At 30.3% G+C, this 15,841-nt stretch overlaps 3 long non-coding RNA genes across 3 annotated transcripts; all 3 read right to left on the bottom strand.

The window, feature by feature from the left end:
* Positions 1 to 226: 226 nt before the first annotated feature.
* Positions 227 to 4,347, bottom strand: LOC129926061 (uncharacterized). The gene is made up of 3 exons (XR_008777743.1): positions 4,211 to 4,347; positions 3,820 to 3,932; positions 227 to 340 (listed from the first exon to the last, which is right to left on the bottom strand). It is a non-coding gene; the product is annotated as an uncharacterized LOC129926061 (long non-coding RNA).
* Positions 4,348 to 5,798: 1,451 nt separating this feature from the next.
* On the bottom strand, positions 5,799 to 9,929 carry LOC129926062 (uncharacterized). The gene is made up of 3 exons (XR_008777744.1): positions 9,793 to 9,929; positions 9,402 to 9,514; positions 5,799 to 5,912 (listed from the first exon to the last, which is right to left on the bottom strand). It is a non-coding gene; the product is annotated as an uncharacterized LOC129926062 (long non-coding RNA).
* Positions 9,930 to 11,408: 1,479 nt separating this feature from the next.
* LOC129926063 (uncharacterized) lies at positions 11,409 to 15,522 on the bottom strand. The gene is made up of 3 exons (XR_008777745.1): positions 15,386 to 15,522; positions 14,995 to 15,107; positions 11,409 to 11,494 (listed from the first exon to the last, which is right to left on the bottom strand). It is a non-coding gene; the product is annotated as an uncharacterized LOC129926063 (long non-coding RNA).
* Between the last annotated feature and the right edge of the window lie 319 nt (positions 15,523 to 15,841).

Raw genomic sequence — 15,841 nt, 5'->3', positions numbered from 1 at the left:
ATTGGTTAATATGCATGACTAAATGTTTGACGCGTAGGACGTAATCATCTTCTTTTTTGAAGTAACGTCTGTATTATATAAGATAAGAAGATAATAGTATTTATCTTGAATCAGTTTGTTAATCTACATTATATGGGTATGATAGTTGTACATCTTCTACTAGATCAAGTTAAATATAGCTATCCTTTTTTAGATGTAATGTGAAATTGTATCTGATAGTATTTTTCATTCTTAGGTAGATCTTGATTACACTGCCTGGTTTTGTGGTTTGCACGAGACGGTTGACACAATGATCTGAAGTTCAAACTGCCATTTTCTACTGTCCGCTGCAAGATCTTGGCTGGAATGTAAAAGGAATGTCCAAAATATTTAAATGACAAACAGGATGGGAACTGATAATGAGGAATGTATGTCCAGTTTTTTTTTGTTTTTTTGTGTGTTTTTTTAATACAGATATGAAAGATGACATTACCCTAACTTAGAGTCATAGGAGTTTCATTAATTTATTTACTCAGATGCTGAAACAGACATCTGGCATATTCCTATAATCAGTATCATGGCCTTTGTATACAACAAAATTGATTGGAACTCCTAGACTAGAAATATAATTCAAGATTTAAATAAGGCACTGGTCATAGTTTTAGAAAGTGTGGCTAGCATTCTGGTAAGATATTTTATTAATAATTAGAAATTAAATTAAATTTTATTTAATGATATTAAATTTCTTTTTTAAGAATTATGGTCCATTTTTTCCCCATTTGTGTACAAAGAAGGAAGACAGAGAGATGGAAAGACATCAAAGAATGGGCAGGTCTGCCAAGAAATGGTTTATCCAGGGCTAAGTACAGAGAGGAATATAGAAGGGCTGTTGACAGATCTTGTGTGGTGCCCCCATGGTTCAACAGACTAATTGATTGGTAATGGTAAGAATTTAATGTATTTTTTTTTTAAAATTGTGTTAATTACATTAAGGGACTAAATCAGTCTTTTTTTATTTCCAGAAAATAATACCAGGGTTATGCTCCTTTGACCATTGAGTTCCAGGATGAAGAATGAAAGACAGAGAGCAATGTGAAGACATGAAAGAATGGGCAGGTCTGCCATGAAATGGTTTATCCAGGGCTAAGTACAGAGAGGAATATAGAAGGGCTGTTGACAGATCTTGTGTGGTGCCCCCATGGTTCAACAGACTGATTGATAGGTAATGGTAAGAATTTAATGTATTTTGTAAAAAAAATGGTGTTAATTACATTAAGGGACTTTATCACTCTTTTTTTAATTTTTACATTCATTTAATGTAATTATTTTATACAGTAATATATGATTTTTATCTTGGTAAATCATTTAAATATATATCCTGCTAATCAAACCAAAGAATCTTCTCAATACTTATTTAAAAATTTTAATTTTGTCTGCATGTAACAAATGTTTAACGAAAAGAAATGTACACTGTCCATCATTGATTATTTAAAACTGGGATTCATTCCTTCCTTGTCAAACAAGCCGTTGCCTAAGTGACTTTTTTAGAATAATGATACGAAACCAATTGCTAGAGGATCATCTGAGACAATGTCAACCTAACAAAATAGATAAAGATTTAAAAATTTTCTAGCACTCAAAGATAAAGTTAAGAATAGACCCACACAATCTCACTTCAACATCATATATATAGAGAGAAGATGTTGGTTTGTGAGCATCTTACAATATCTCTTTACTTATAGCAAAATATGGAAACATAGGTAAAACATTGATTTTACCAGCCGTTGTAGTTGTGAAAACTGTTTTACACACACCTACATCTGATATTATTAAAAGAATTTCTTTAAACAAAAATACAGTTCAAGGGCACATCGGTGGCATGAGTTATCAAATTAAAAGCTTCTTATGTGATTCTTTGCAAAGGAAATATATACAGTTTGGGATCAGTTTGGAACCAGTGGCGTCACAGGCTCTGATGGTGTGTAGCGCTGTGTGCTGTAAACTGCCTAGGGGTTGCCAGCTCCTTATTTTTCCTCAGGGTTGACCCACGACAGCTTTTCCATGTTTGGGAATAGTTGCAAGGCAGCAGATTTTTAAATTCAGTTTTCCTTCTGCTATGTGGCTAATGAGCTCTTCCTGCTTGAAGCCTACCGGCTAAGGCGCCAGTTACTCGCCTTCGTCCCTTCCCCTTTAGTGAAAACAGTTCGGCGGACACGTGAAAGATACACGAGAAACTCTTTGCGAAAATTTTTACAATGATACTTAAAACAAATTAATTAATTAATATTTATTGTTTGAATGTCTTCTTTATAGAATGTATGAAACATGACATCCATAGGAACAGATGATAAGCCTGGGTAAAAAAACATTTCCAGTGTGTTTGATGATTCCAGCAATACATATTAAATTGGTTAAATTTGAATTTTATCAATAAAAATGAGTTATTATTTAATACTTATATGTATTTTTAAATTGCATTTTACTCTTCAACTCACTAAAATTAGAAATTAGTTTTCAAATAAATTGAAAAAAAAAAGCAATATAAGTTAAGCAGGGGGTCTACCAAAAAGCAGAAAACATGGCAAGGGGTCTACGAAACAAAAAAGTTTGGGAACCACTGGTCTACAGTGAAGTCAGTCCCGCAATAGTGAATTCTCAAAAAAAAAAAAATTTAAAACAAAATTTATCTAAAAAAATTTAAAAAAAAAAAAAAAAATTTACTGAAAAAAAAAAAAAAAAAAAAAAAAAAAAAAAAAAAAAAAAAAAAAAAAAAAAAAAAAAATTTACTGAATGTTTGGGAACCACTGGTCTACAGTGAAATCAGTCCTGGGATAGTGAATTCTCAAAAAAAAAAAAAAAATTTAAAACAAAATTTATCTAAAAAAATTACCAAAAAAAATTTATCTAAAAAAAAAAATTGAAAAAAAAAAATTAAAAAAAATTTTTTTTTATAAAAAAAACAACAAAAAAAAAAAAAAAATTTTACTAAAATTTTGGGAACCACTGGTCTACAGTGAAGTTAGTCCCAAGATAGTCAATTCTCGGAAAAAAAAAATAAAAAAAATTTTTTTAAAAATTATAAACATTTTTTTATAAAAGTTTGGGAACCACTGGTCTACAGTGAAGTCAGTACCGGGAAAGTCAATTCTCGAAAAAAAAAAAAAATTAAAAAAAAAATAAAAAAATTATCTAAAAAAAATAAAAAAATAAATAAAAATAAAAATTTAAAAAAATTTATCTATAAAAAAAAATACAAAAAAAAAAATATAAGTTAAGCAGGGGTTTTACCGAAAAGCAGAAAACATGGCAAGGGGTCTACGAGACAAAAAATTTGGGAACCACTGCTCTAGATCTACTTAATATTAGAATCATCATTAGAGTTTGTCTAGTAGAGTCTAGAAAAGAATGTATAGATTACTATAGTCCTAGTATTCTAGTTATTAGTCTAGATCTAACTTAAAATTTTCAATAAATATTCTGGATTTCTTCAGCTTGGTCCATGTCAATCCTATCGTTTTTGCCTTATGGTCTACCGTTCTTCTGTTTTCTTTGCTTTGAAATCTAGATTGACTAGATCTACACAATGTCAATATAATTTCTAGATCTATATATCTAAGACTAATTAGTATGGGCTTAATATTACTGTATTATTTAGTTTAACTACAATTTTTCAGGTCAGCAGCATTACAGTAAGCACTGGTACAGCGTACCGGCACTTTTTTCAATGCAGCGAAAAAGTTACTTTTGTATTTTAAAGTTTATTATTTATTTATTAGTTGTTAAAAGGCAATCCATCACTGAGCTCCGGCACCTATTTCTTTACAAAAAAGCACTGATTACCTGTATATTCTTTAACAATAACGGTTTACTATTCTCAGGAATTAGTCATTCAAAAGACGGTGAGGAAAAGAATGGTTGACAAACCTTGTGTGGTGCCTTAACAGTCCATCAGACTAAGGGATAGATAAAGGTGAATTTAATTTATATTTTGATCTATATAAGTTGATTTACTGGACTAAAAATCTAGATATTGGTAAAACTTTGCTATTCTATTCTAAATCTAGTGTGACATTCCATATTTTTTATTCTGATTTTAGATAGATCTTGATTAGATCTAGATCCCATATGTATAGGACTTAGCACTAGATCTCTAGAAATTATTGTATATGATGCTAGATCTAGAAAATCTAGACTTGATCATAGAAATCTTCAAGAAAAATAATGAACTAACCTAGACAGATCTCTTGAATTACATTGTAAATCATCTTGTTGAATTATCTCCACCACCTTCAGTCAATAGACAACTATGGCTCATACGAGAACAAGAGCCTCTGCGTTGGCATCGACTATTTTCCAATCCTTTCTGTTCAGCTTCATCCATATTAAAATACATTTTAAAGGTTTTTATTACTTAATAGAAAAGATCTAGAATTTTAATAAAAATCTAGTCTATCTAGATCTAAAATTCTAGATCCACCCAATTTTATGTATACAAGTAGTATGGGTGTAGGATTGGCTTAATATAATAGTGAACAAATAGATGCTATCTTACTAGATTTTTCTAAGGCTTTTGACAAAGTTCACCACCATAGTTTGCTTAAAAAATTAAAATATTTCGGCATTAATGGTCCACTGCATCAGTGGATTAAGGACTTTCTGATAGGGAGAGAACAAACTGTAATAATAAATGGCTCTAAATCAACACCGATAATAGTAAACTCAGGTGTACCTCAAGGAACAGTCTTGGGTCCACTACTATTTTTAATTTACATAAATGATTTACCAAATTGCATTACTTCAGGAACAAAAGTCAGATTATTTGCAGACGATTGCATAATATATAGAACAATAAAAACAACACAAGACACAGATATTTTACAAAGAGAATTAGATGAATTACAGAAATGGGAATCAAATTGGAGCATGTCTTTCCACCCAGAAAAATGTCAGTTGTTAAGAGTAACAAAAAAACTAAAACAAATTAATTCCACTTATCTTATTCATGGCAAACCAGTAACACAGACTAAAAACGCAAAATACCTAGGTGTTATAATAAATGAAAAACTGTCATGGAATCCACATATTGATGAAACTACAAAAAAATCAAACAAAGCATTAGGATTTATTAAAAGAAATTTCTATAAATCAAATAAGAACATAAAACTAAAATGTTATTTAAAACTTTGGTTAGGCCAATAATAGAATATGCATCCTCCGTTTGGGACCCCACAACTCAAGAAAACATTAAGAAACTAGAACAGACACAAAATAGAGCAGTGCGATTCATAACAAACGAATATTCACATTTGACTAGAGTAACACCTTTAGTAAAATCACTAAATTTAGAAAGTCTTCAGGACAGAAGGCTCAAAAGTAAAGTAGCAATCATACATAAAACACTGAACCATAATCTTCAAATACAAAAACAAAATTTAATAAAATACTCTGAAAGACACAAAGATAAAGGCACATTCCTCGTCTCATATGCTAGGACAAATTTGTACAAATACTCCTTTTTCCCTAGTGCTATTAGAGCATGAAATGGGTTGCCTGAGCTAGCCAGGAAAACCAGTGACTTGGCAGAATTTAAGTCATTGGTTAATATGCATGACTAAATGTTTGACGCGTAGGACGTAATCATCTTCTTTTTTGAAGTAACGTCTGTATTATATAAGATAAGAAGATAATAGTATTTATCTTGAATCAGTTTGTTAATCTACATTATATGGGTATGATAGTTGTACATCTTCTACTAGATCAAGTTAAATATAGCTATCCTTTTTTAGATGTAATGTGAAATTGTATCTGATAGTATTTTTCATTCTTAGGTAGATCTTGATTACACTGCCTGGTTTTGTGGTTTGCACGAGACGGTTGACACAATGATCTGAAGTTCAAACTGCCATTTTCTACTGTCCGCTGCAAGATCTTGGCTGGAATGTAAAAGGAATGTCCAAAATATTTAAATGACAAACAGGATGGGAACTGATAATGAGGAATGTATGTCCAGTTTTTTTTTGTTTTTTTTTTGTGTTTTTTTAATACAGATATGAAAGATGACATTACCCTAACTTAGAGTCATAGGAGTTTCATTAATTTATTTACTCAGATGCTGAAACAGACATCTGGCATATTCCTATAATCAGTATCATGGCCTTTGTATACAACAAAATTGATTGGAACTCCTAGACTAGAAATATAATTCAAGATTTAAATAAGGCACTGGTCATAGTTTTAGAAAGTGTGGCTAGCATTCTGGTAAGATATTTTATTAATAATTAGAAATTAAATTAAATTTTATTTAATGATATTAAATTTCTTTTTTAAGAATTATGGTCCATTTTTTCCCCATTTGTGTACAAAGAAGGAAGACAGAGAGATGGAAAGACATCAAAGAATGGGCAGGTCTGCCAAGAAATGGTTTATCCAGGGCTAAGTACAGAGAGGAATATAGAAGGGCTGTTGACAGATCTTGTGTGGTGCCCCCATGGTTCAACAGACTAATTGATTGGTAATGGTAAGAATTTAATGTATTTTTTTTTTAAAATTGTGTTAATTACATTAAGGGACTAAATCAGTCTTTTTTTATTTCCAGAAAATAATACCAGGGTTATGCTCCTTTGACCATTGAGTTCCAGGATGAAGAATGAAAGACAGAGAGCAATGTGAAGACATGAAAGAATGGGCAGGTCTGCCATGAAATGGTTTATCCAGGGCTAAGTACAGAGAGGAATATAGAAGGGCTGTTGACAGATCTTGTGTGGTGCCCCCATGGTTCAACAGACTGATTGATAGGTAATGGTAAGAATTTAATGTATTTTGTAAAAAAAATGGTGTTAATTACATTAAGGGACTTTATCACTCTTTTTTTAATTTTTACATTCATTTAATGTAATTATTTTATACAGTAATATATGATTTTTATCTTGGTAAATCATTTAAATATATATCCTGCTAATCAAACCAAAGAATCTTCTCAATACTTATTTAAAAATTTTAATTTTGTCTGCATGTAACAAATGTTTAACGAAAAGAAATGTACACTGTCCATCATTGATTATTTAAAACTGGGATTCATTCCTTCCTTGTCAAACAAGCCGTTGCCTAAGTGACTTTTTTAGAATAATGATACGAAACCAATTGCTAGAGGATCATCTGAGACAATGTCAACCTAACAAAATAGATAAAGATTTAAAAATTTTCTAGCACTCAAAGATAAAGTTAAGAATAGACCCACACAATCTCACTTCAACATCATATATATAGAGAGAAGATGTTGGTTTGTGAGCATCTTACAATATCTCTTTACTTATAGCAAAATATGGAAACATAGGTAAAACATTGATTTTACCAGCCGTTGTAGTTGTGAAAACTGTTTTACACACACCTACATCTGATATTATTAAAAGAATTTCTTTAAACAAAAATACAGTTCAAGGGCACATCGGTGGCATGAGTTATCAAATTAAAAGCTTCTTATGTGATTCTTTGCAAAGGAAATATATACAGTTTGGGATCAGTTTGGAACCAGTGGCGTCACAGGCTCTGATGGTGTGTAGCGCTGTGTGCTGTAAACTGCCTAGGGGTTGCCAGCTCCTTATTTTTCCTCAGGGTTGACCCACGACAGCTTTTCCATGTTTGGGAATAGTTGCAAGGCAGCAGATTTTTAAATTCAGTTTTCCTTCTGCTATGTGGCTAATGAGCTCTTCCTGCTTGAAGCCTACCGGCTAAGGCGCCAGTTACTCGCCTTCGTCCCTTCCCCTTTAGTGAAAACAGTTCGGCGGACACGTGAAAGATACACGAGAAACTCTTTGCGAAAATTTTTACAATGATACTTAAAACAAATTAATTAATTAATATTTATTGTTTGAATGTCTTCTTTATAGAATGTATGAAACATGACATCCATAGGAACAGATGATAAGCCTGGGTAAAAAAACATTTCCAGTGTGTTTGATGATTCCAGCAATACATATTAAATTGGTTAAATTTGAATTTTATCAATAAAAATGAGTTATTATTTAATACTTATATGTATTTTTAAATTGCATTTTACTCTTCAACTCACTAAAATTAGAAATTAGTTTTCAAATAAATTGAAAAAAAAAAGCAATATAAGTTAAGCAGGGGGTCTACCAAAAAGCAGAAAACATGGCAAGGGGTCTACGAAACAAAAAAGTTTGGGAACCACTGGTCTACAGTGAAGTCAGTCCCGCAATAGTGAATTCTCAAAAAAAAAAAAAATTTAAAACAAAATTTATCTAAAAAAATTTAAAAAAAAAAAAAAAAATTTACTGAAAAAAAAAAAAAAAAAAAAAAAAAAAAAAAAAAAAAAAAAAAAAAAAAAAAAAAAAAAAAAAAAAATTTACTGAATGTTTGGGAACCACTGGTCTACAGTGAAATCAGTCCTGGGATAGTGAATTCTCAAAAAAAAAAAAAAAATTTAAAACAAAATTTATCTAAAAAAATTACCAAAAAAAATTTATCTAAAAAAAAAAATTGAAAAAAAAAAATTAAAAAAAATTTTTTTTTATAAAAAAAACAACAAAAAAAAAAAAAAAATTTTACTAAAATTTTGGGAACCACTGGTCTACAGTGAAGTTAGTCCCAAGATAGTCAATTCTCGGAAAAAAAAAATAAAAAAAATTTTTTTAAAAATTATAAACATTTTTTTATAAAAGTTTGGGAACCACTGGTCTACAGTGAAGTCAGTACCGGGAAAGTCAATTCTCGAAAAAAAAAAAAAATTAAAAAAAAAATAAAAAAATTATCTAAAAAAAATAAAAAAATAAATAAAAATAAAAATTTAAAAAAATTTATCTATAAAAAAAAATACAAAAAAAAAAATATAAGTTAAGCAGGGGTTTTACCGAAAAGCAGAAAACATGGCAAGGGGTCTACGAGACAAAAAATTTGGGAACCACTGCTCTAGATCTACTTAATATTAGAATCATCATTAGAGTTTGTCTAGTAGAGTCTAGAAAAGAATGTATAGATTACTATAGTCCTAGTATTCTAGTTATTAGTCTAGATCTAACTTAAAATTTTCAATAAATATTCTGGATTTCTTCAGCTTGGTCCATGTCAATCCTATCGTCTTTGCCTTATGGTCTACCGTTCTTCTGTTTTCTTTGCTTTGAAATCTAGATTGACTAGATCTACACAATGTCAATATAATTTCTAGATCTATATATCTAAGACTAATTAGTATGGGCTTAATATTACTGTATTATTTAGTTTAACTACAATTTTTCAGGTCAGCAGCATTACAGTAAGCACTGGTACAGCGTACCGGCACTTTTTTCAATGCAGCGAAAAAGTTACTTTTGTATTTTAAAGTTTATTATTTATTTATTAGTTGTTAAAAGGCAATCCATCACTGAGCTCCGGCACCTATTTCTTTACAAAAAAGCACTGATTACCTGTATATTCTTTAACAATAACGGTTTACTATTCTCAGGAATTAGTCATTCAAAAGACGGTGAGGAAAAGAATGGTTGACAAACCTTGTGTGGTGCCTTAACAGTCCATCAGACTAAGGGATAGATAAAGGTGAATTTAATTTATATTTTGATCTATATAAGTTGATTTACTGGACTAAAAATCTAGATATTGGTAAAACTTTGCTATTCTATTCTAAATCTAGTGTGACATTCCATATTTTTTATTCTGATTTTAGATAGATCTTGATTAGATCTAGATCCCATATGTATAGGACTTAGCACTAGATCTCTAGAAATTATTGTATATGATGCTAGATCTAGAAAATCTAGACTTGATCATAGAAATCTTCAAGAAAAATAATGAACTAACCTAGACAGATCTCTTGAATTACATTGTAAATCATCTTGTTGAATTATCTCCACCACCTTCAGTCAATAGACAACTATGGCTCATACGAGAACAAGAGCCTCTGCGTTGGCATCGACTATTTTCCAATCCTTTCTGTTCAGCTTCATCCATATTAAAATACATTTTAAAGGTTTTTATTACTTAATAGAAAAGATCTAGAATTTTAATAAAAATCTAGTCTATCTAGATCTAAAATTCTAGATCCACCCAATTTTATGTATACAAGTAGTATGGGTGTAGGATTGGCTTAATATAATAGTGAACAAATAGATGCTATCTTACTAGATTTTTCTAAGGCTTTTGACAAAGTTCACCACCATAGTTTGCTTAAAAAATTAAAATATTTCGGCATTAATGGTCCACTGCATCAGTGGATTAAGGACTTTCTGATAGGGAGAGAACAAACTGTAATAATAAATGGCTCTAAATCAACACCGATAATAGTAAACTCAGGTGTACCTCAAGGAACAGTCTTGGGTCCACTACTATTTTTAATTTACATAAATGATTTACCAAATTGCATTACTTCAGGAACAAAAGTCAGATTATTTGCAGACGATTGCATAATATATAGAACAATAAAAACAACACAAGACACAGATATTTTACAAAGAGAATTAGATGAATTACAGAAATGGGAATCAAATTGGAGCATGTCTTTCCACCCAGAAAAATGTCAGTTGTTAAGAGTAACAAAAAAACTAAAACAAATTAATTCCACTTATCTTATTCATGGCAAACCAGTAACACAGACTAAAAACGCAAAATACCTAGGTGTTATAATAAATGAAAAACTGTCATGGAATCCACATATTGATGAAACTACAAAAAAATCAAACAAAGCATTAGGATTTATTAAAAGAAATTTCTATAAATCAAATAAGAACATAAAACTAAAATGTTATTTAAAACTTTGGTTAGGCCAATAATAGAATATGCATCCTCCGTTTGGGACCCCACAACTCAAGAAAACATTAAGAAACTAGAACAGACACAAAATAGAGCAGTGCGATTCATAACAAACGAATATTCACATTTGACTAGAGTAACACCTTTAGTAAAATCACTAAATTTAGAAAGTCTTCAGGACAGAAGGCTCAAAAGTAAAGTAGCAATCATACATAAAACACTGAACCATAATCTTCAAATACAAAAACAAAATTTAATAAAATACTCTGAAAGACACAAAGATAAAGGCACATTCCTCGTCTCATATGCTAGGACAAATTTGTACAAATACTCCTTTTTCCCTAGTGCTATTAGAGCATGAAATGGGTTGCCTGAGCTAGCCAGGAAAACCAGTGACTTGGCAGAATTTAAGTCATTGGTTAATATGCATGACTAAATGTTTGACGCGTAGGACGTAATCATCTTCTTTTTTGAAGTAACGTCTGTATTATATAAGATAAGAAGATAATAGTATTTATCTTGAATCAGTTTGTTAATCTACATTATATGGGTATGATAGTTGTACATCTTCTACTAGATCAAGTTAAATATAGCTATCCTTTTTTAGATGTAATGTGAAATTGTATCTGATAGTATTTTTCATTCTTAGGTAGATCTTGATTACACTGCCTGGTTTTGTGGTTTGCACGAGACGGTTGACACAATGATCTGAAGTTCAAACTGCCATTTTCTACTGTCCGCTGCAAGATCTTGGCTGGAATGTAAAAGGAATGTCCAAAATATTTAAATGACAAACAGGATGGGAACTGATAATGAGGAATGTATGTCCAGTTTTTTTTTGTTTTTTTTTTGTGTTTTTTTAATACAGATATGAAAGATGACATTACCCTAACTTAGAGTCATAGGAGTTTCATTAATTTATTTACTCAGATGCTGAAACAGACATCTGGCATATTCCTATAATCAGTATCATGGCCTTTGTATACAACAAAATTGATTGGAACTCCTAGACTAGAAATATAATTCAAGATTTAAATAAGGCACTGGTCATAGTTTTAGAAAGTGTGGCTAGCATTCTGGTAAGATATTTTATTAATAATTAGAAATTAAATTAAATTTTATTTAATGATATTAAATTTCTTTTTTAAGAATTATGGTCCATTTTTTCCCCATTTGTGTACAAAGAAGGAAGACAGAGAGATGGAAAGACATCAAAGAATGGGCAGGTCTGCCAAGAAATGGTTTATCCAGGGCTAAGTACAGAGAGGAATATAGAAGGGCTGTTGACAGATCTTGTGTGGTGCCCCCATGGTTCAACAGACTAATTGATTGGTAATGGTAAGAATTTAATGTATTTTTTTTTTAAAATTGTGTTAATTACATTAAGGGACTAAATCAGTCTTTTTTTATTTCCAGAAAATAATACCAGGGTTATGCTCCTTTGACCATTGAGTTCCAGGATGAAGAATGAAAGACAGAGAGCAATGTGAAGACATGAAAGAATGGGCAGGTCTGCCATGAAATGGTTTATCCAGGGCTAAGTACAGAGAGGAATATAGAAGGGCTGTTGACAGATCTTGTGTGGTGCCCCCATGGTTCAACAGACTGATTGATAGGTAATGGTAAGAATTTAATGTATTTTGTAAAAAAAATGGTGTTAATTACATTAAGGGACTTTATCACTCTTTTTTTAATTTTTACATTCATTTAATGTAATTATTTTATACAGTAATATATGATTTTTATCTTGGTAAATCATTTAAATATATATCCTGCTAATCAAACCAAAGAATCTTCTCAATACTTATTTAAAAATTTTAATTTTGTCTGCATGTAACAAATGTTTAACGAAAAGAAATGTACACTGTCCATCATTGATTATTTAAAACTGGGATTCATTCCTTCCTTGTCAAACAAGCCGTTGCCTAAGTGACTTTTTTAGAATAATGATACGAAACCAATTGCTAGAGGATCATCTGAGACAATGTCAACCTAACAAAATAGATAAAGATTTAAAAATTTTCTAGCACTCAAAGATAAAGTTAAGAATAGACCCACACAATCTCACTTCAACATCATATATATAGAGAGAAGATGTTGGTTTGTGAGCATCTTACAATATCTCTTTACTTATAGCAAAATATGGAAACATAGGTAAAACATTGATTTTACCAGCCGTTGTAGTTGTGAAAACTGTTTTACACACACCTACATCTGATATTATTAAAAGAATTTCTTTAAACAAAAATACAGTTCAAGGGCACATCGGTGGCATGAGTTATCAAATTAAAAGCTTCTTATGTGATTCTTTGCAAAGGAAATATATACAGTTTGGGATCAGTTTGGAACCAGTGGCGTCACAGGCTCTGATGGTGTGTAGCGCTGTGTGCTGTAAACTGCCTAGGGGTTGCCAGCTCCTTATTTTTCCTCAGGGTTGACCCACGACAGCTTTTCCATGTTTGGGAATAGTTGCAAGGCAGCAGATTTTTAAATTCAGTTTTCCTTCTGCTATGTGGCTAATGAGCTCTTCCTGCTTGAAGCCTACCGGCTAAGGCGCCAGTTACTCGCCTTCGTCCCTTCCCCTTTAGTGAAAACAGTTCGGCGGACACGTGAAAGATACACGAGAAACTCTTTGCGAAAATTTTTACAATGATACTTAAAACAAATTAATTAATTAATATTTATTGTTTGAATGTCTTCTTTATAGAATGTATGAAACATGACATCCATAGGAACAGATGATAAGCCTGGGTAAAAAAACATTTCCAGTGTGTTTGATGATTCCAGCAATACATATTAAATTGGTTAAATTTGAATTTTATCAATAAAAATGAGTTATTATTTAATACTTATATGTATTTTTAAATTGCATTTTACTCTTCAACTCACTAAAATTAGAAATTAGTTTTCAAATAAATTGAAAAAAAAAAGCAATATAAGTTAAGCAGGGGGTCTACCAAAAAGCAGAAAACATGGCAAGGGGTCTACGAAACAAAAAAGTTTGGGAACCACTGGTCTACAGTGAAGTCAGTCCCGCAATAGTGAATTCTCAAAAAAAAAAAAAATTTAAAACAAAATTTATCTAAAAAAATTTAAAAAAAAAAAAAAAAATTTACTGAAAAAAAAAAAAAAAAAAAAAAATTAAAAAAAAAAAATTTTATAAAAAAAAAAAAAAAAAAAAAAATTTACTGAATGTTTGGGAACCACTGGTCTACAGTGAAATCAGTCCTGGGATAGTGAATTATCAAAAAAAAAAAAAAAAATTTAAAACAAAATTTATCTAAAGAAATTACCAAAAAAAATTTATCTAAAAAAAAAAATTGAAAAAAAAAAATTAAAAAAAAATTTTTTTTATAAAAAAAACAACAAAAAAAAAAATAAAAAATTTTACTAAAATTTTGGGAACCACTGGTCTACAGTGAAGTTAGTCCCAAGATAGTCAATTCTCGGAAAAAAAAAAAGAAAAAAAATTTTTAAAAAAATTATAAAAATTTTTTTATAAAAGTTTGGGAACCACTGGTCTACAGTGAAGTCAGTACCGGGAAAGTCAATTCTCGAAAAAACAAAAAATTAAAAAAAAAAAAAAAAAATTATCTAAAAAAAATAAAAAAATAAATAAAAAGAAAAATTTAAAAAAATTTATCTAAAAAAAAAAAATACAAAAAAAAAAAAATATAAGTTAAGCAGGGGTTTTACCGAAAAGCAGAAAACATGGCAAGGGGTCTACGAGACAAAAAAATTTGGGAACCACTGCTCTAGATCTACATATTTAATATTAGAATCATCATTAGAGTTTGTCTAGTAGAGTCTAGAAAAGAATGTATAGATTACTATAGTCCTAGTATTCTAGATTATTAGTCTAGATCTAACTTAAAATTTTCAATAAATATTCTGGATTTCTTCAGCTTGGTCCATGTCAATCCTATCGTCTTTGCCTTATGGTCTACCGTTCTTCTGTTTTCTTTGCTTTGAAATCTAGATTGACTAGATCTACACAATGTCAATATAATTTCTAGATCTATATATCTAAGACTAATTAGTATGGGCTTAATATTACTGTATTATTTAGTTTAACTACAATTTTTCAGGTCAGCAGCATTACAGTAAGCACTGGTACAGCGTACCGGCACTTTTTTCAATGCAGCGAAAAAGTTACTTTTGTATTTTAAAGTTTATTATTTATTTATTAGTTGTTAAAAGGCAATCCATCACTGAGCTCCGGCACCTATTTCTTTACAAAAAAGCACTGATTACCTGTATATTCTTTAACAATAACGGTTTACTATTCTCAGGAATTAGTCATTCAAAAGACGGTGAGGAAAAGAATGGTCGACAAACCTTGTGTGGTGCCTTAACAGTCCATCAGACTAAGGGATAGATAAAGGTGAATTTAATTTATATTTTGATCTATATAAGTTGATTTACTGGACTAAAAATCTAGATATTGGTAAAACTTTGCTATTCTATTCTAAATCTAGTGTGACATTCCATATTTTTTATTCTGATTTTAGATAGATCTTGATTAGATCTAGATCCCATATGTATAGGACTTAGCACTAGATCTCTAGAAATTATTGTATATGATGCTAGATCTAGAAAATCTAGACTTGATCATAGAAATCTTCAAGAAAAATAATGAACTAACCTAGACAGATCTCTTGAATTACATTGTAAATCATCTTGTTGAATTATCTCCACCACCTTCAGTCAATAGACAACTATGGCTCATACGAGAACAAGAGCCTCTGCGTTGGCATCGACTATTTTCCAATCCTTTCTGTTCAGCTTCATCCATATTAAAATACATTTTAAAGGTTTTTATTACTTAATAGAAAAGATCTAGAATTTTAATAAAAATCTAGTCTATCTAGATCTAAAATTCTAGATCCACCCAATTTTATGTATACAAGTAGTATGGGTGTAGGATTGGCTTAATATAATAGTGAACAAATAGATGCTATCTTACTAGATTTTTCTAAGGCTTTTGACAAAGTTCACCACCATAGTTTGCTTAAAAAATTAAAATATTTCGGCATTAATGGTCCACTGCATCAGTGGATTAAGGACTTTCTGATAGGGAGAGAACAAACTGTAATAATAA

The sequence above is a fragment of the Biomphalaria glabrata genome, chromosome 4 (genome assembly GCF_947242115.1).
Source record: "Biomphalaria glabrata chromosome 4, xgBioGlab47.1, whole genome shotgun sequence".
NCBI lineage: Eukaryota > Metazoa > Mollusca > Gastropoda > Planorbidae > Biomphalaria > Biomphalaria glabrata.
Note: the sequence above shows the minus strand (reverse complement) of the source record. Positions and strands in the feature narration are given on the sequence as shown.